At 41.3% G+C, this 2,913-nt stretch overlaps 1 protein-coding gene across 1 annotated transcript in view; it reads left to right on the forward strand.

Annotated features, from left to right (window-relative positions):
- LOC126990808 (peroxidasin-like) overlaps positions 1-613 on the forward strand; it is a 10,925-nt gene extending 10,312 nt beyond the window's left edge. Inside the window, exon 10 of the mRNA XM_050849447.1 lies at positions 469-613. The gene's annotated coding sequence lies outside the window, so the exon portion shown is untranslated. The remainder of the gene's footprint in view (positions 1-468) is intronic.
- The last annotated feature ends 2,300 nt before the right edge of the window (positions 614-2,913 follow it).

The raw sequence follows: 2,913 nt of genomic DNA on the forward strand, positions 1-2,913 counted from the left end.
GTGGTAGTTTAAACCTTCATCTGTACTGTGAACCTAAGAAATATATTTGACAAGAATTTACTAGGAGTTCAGGGCATATCAAGTGTAAGTTTCATGAACATGGTGGTAGTATGAACCTCCAACTGTACTGTGAACCTAAGAAAACATATATTTGACAAGGCTTTCATAGGAGATTTGTGCACTTCCAGGGGTAGTTTTATGACCCCAGTGGTAGTTTGACCCTTTCTCTGTACCAAGAACCTAAGAACACGCATATTTGACTAGGCTTTCATACGAGTTCAGGGCATTTCCAGGGGGAGTTTTATGACCCCAGTGGTAGTTTGACCCTTTCTCTGTACCAGGAACCCCAAAACACAGACATGAGAACCCAGTTAACCTCATTTTTGACCTCTGGAACTTGTCAACATGGGAGGCGGAAACTTCTCATCCCACCAACCAGACACTGTGATGATCCCATTGATGTTTCAGGAACCCTCGTGTGTCCCACCTTGACCTGCCGGGGATCAACCCGGAGCTGTGGAAGGAGCGCGTGTCATGTGGGGTCGGCAAGACTGATATTGACATCGGGGCAGCCGAGCGCATATCACCCTGTGTCATGTGCACCTGTACCAAGGAAGGGGTGAGTGATGTGTGTGTTTTCCTTGCTAGAGGGGGGTGAGGAAGGGTGACAAGAGTGAAGGGGTGAGAGGTATGTGTTTGTCCTTGCTATAGGGGGGTGAGGAAGGGTGACAAGAGTGAAGGGGTGAGTGATGTGGGGGTGAGGAAGGGTGACAAGAGTGAAGGGGTGAGTGATGTGTGGGGTGAGGAAGGGGTGACAAGAGTGAAGGGGTGAGAGATATGTGTTTGTCCTTGCTATAGTTAGCCTGTTCTCACGCCAAGCATCTGCTAGTGAAGTCTTTCTCCTCGGGTGCACCTTCTGAAAGCCCCGGTCCATGTTCAGATGTTTCCGTACAGTGCCACTATTCATATCAAAAGTTACCCTGTTCTCACGCCAAGCATCTTTCTTTCTCTTTAAACATGAAATTATTGTACCGTGTGGGGACCCAGCAGCCTCCTGGTACTGAAGGGAAGTGTGTAGTGTTCTGTATAGGTTACGTATATGCAGTTACGGGTATGTGGTACCTAACATTGGGACCTGTTTGGGTGAGCTACGAGTGCGGATCTTTGCTCTCTATCTCCAGAGTCTGTGTAGTCAACTGTAAGTCAGATTATACTGCTTACTGTACCAGGAATTACCTTCTGAATAAAGCCTCTATTCTTGAACTTAATGACGCCACAGTTTGCTTGTTTGAAAAGCTGTTATGACTGTTTCCCAAGGCCACAGAAGGCTAACCGGGTTTTCATGGGTGGTTTAACCGTTCATTGTGCAGAGTGAGTGCAAAACTATCACCAGATCAAAGCAACTAGATATATCACCTTACGGCTCAATAACATCTTGAAAACAAAAAAAATGCTGTAACTTGCTTTAAAAGTAGCCTGAAAAATGTACCTAAGTCAATTATATCTAAAAAAGTGTCCGGAGATTAGCTAAATGGGTTTGGGGCAAGATAAAGTCATAGGTGTGGCCCTTAAGTTTATTTATAAGACTTCATAGTACAGATACAGTTCACATCTTCCGTGACTGGCTTACAGCAGAGTCCACAGAGAAAAGTACAAGTCATCAGAGTTGACTAACACGACTTCTTTCCCTCGGCAGAATTGAATGGCCGAACAGACATCTCTGGCGTCGTCTTTGCCTGCACACTGCACACTCTGGAAGAAAGAACACCAAGATGTCAAGTTCCTGCAGAATCAGCCTCTTAGTGAAGAAAATGTGCCTTATTTATTTAATAAATAATTGACAAAAAAATAATTTTGTATTTATTTTAGAAAAACTATATGGCTCACTTTTTGCAATACTATGCACTAAGTATATGACATAATAAGTTAGCCATATATATATATATATATATATATATATATATATATATATATATATATATATATATATATATATATATATATATATATATATATATATATATATATATATATATATATATATATATATATATATATATATATATATATATATATATATATATATATATATATATATATATATATATATATATATATATATATATATATATATATATATATATATTTATTGCTAACTGATTGCATGATATACTTATTGCATAGTATTGCAATATATATACAATTCCTTACACAGTGAGTGAGTGGAACATGATATATATTCACAGCGTGGTCTTAAACATAGCTATAGACAGTAGCAGGCACCAGTATGACGTTCCTGGGAGTGTATATGAACCCAATTCCTTACAGTGAGTGAGTGAGTGAGCCATGACCAGGAACATGATATATATTCACAGGGTGGTCATAAACATAGCTATAGACAGTAGCAGGCACCAGTATGACCTTCCTGGGAGTGTATATGAAGCCAATTCCTTACAGAGTGAGTGAGTGAGTGAGCCATGACCAGGAACATGATATTTATTCACAGCGTGGTCTTAAACATAGCTATAGACAGTAGCAGGCAAAAACAAACATCCCAATGTAAGTCCCCCTGCAGGTGGTCGTGGCCTGCTTGGGGTTTGATTCTCTTGCACCATCTGTACAAGCATCAGTAATAGCCTTGAAGGTGGGTATTCCAGTGCTTGGCTGGGTTTAGTGTTGCTGTGCTGAGAAGACTGAAAGTGAAGGCTGCAAGGCATAAACCAGCTCAATTAGTGTGTAGGTGGTGGAGCCAGTGACCCAGGAAGAGATGCACAACCTGCCCCTCATTCACAGCCTGTAGCATACATAACCTTCCCTGGGTACACCTATAGCCTGGATGGCACACCCAGCCAAAATGTACTGTTAGGTAAGTTGGCCCCAGTGTTGCCTTATTCTGTCCCTGAGTGGTCTGCC

The sequence above is a fragment of the Eriocheir sinensis genome, unplaced genomic scaffold (genome assembly GCF_024679095.1).
Source record: "Eriocheir sinensis breed Jianghai 21 unplaced genomic scaffold, ASM2467909v1 Scaffold203, whole genome shotgun sequence".
In the NCBI taxonomy this organism is placed as follows: Eukaryota; Metazoa; Arthropoda; class Malacostraca; order Decapoda; family Varunidae; genus Eriocheir; species Eriocheir sinensis.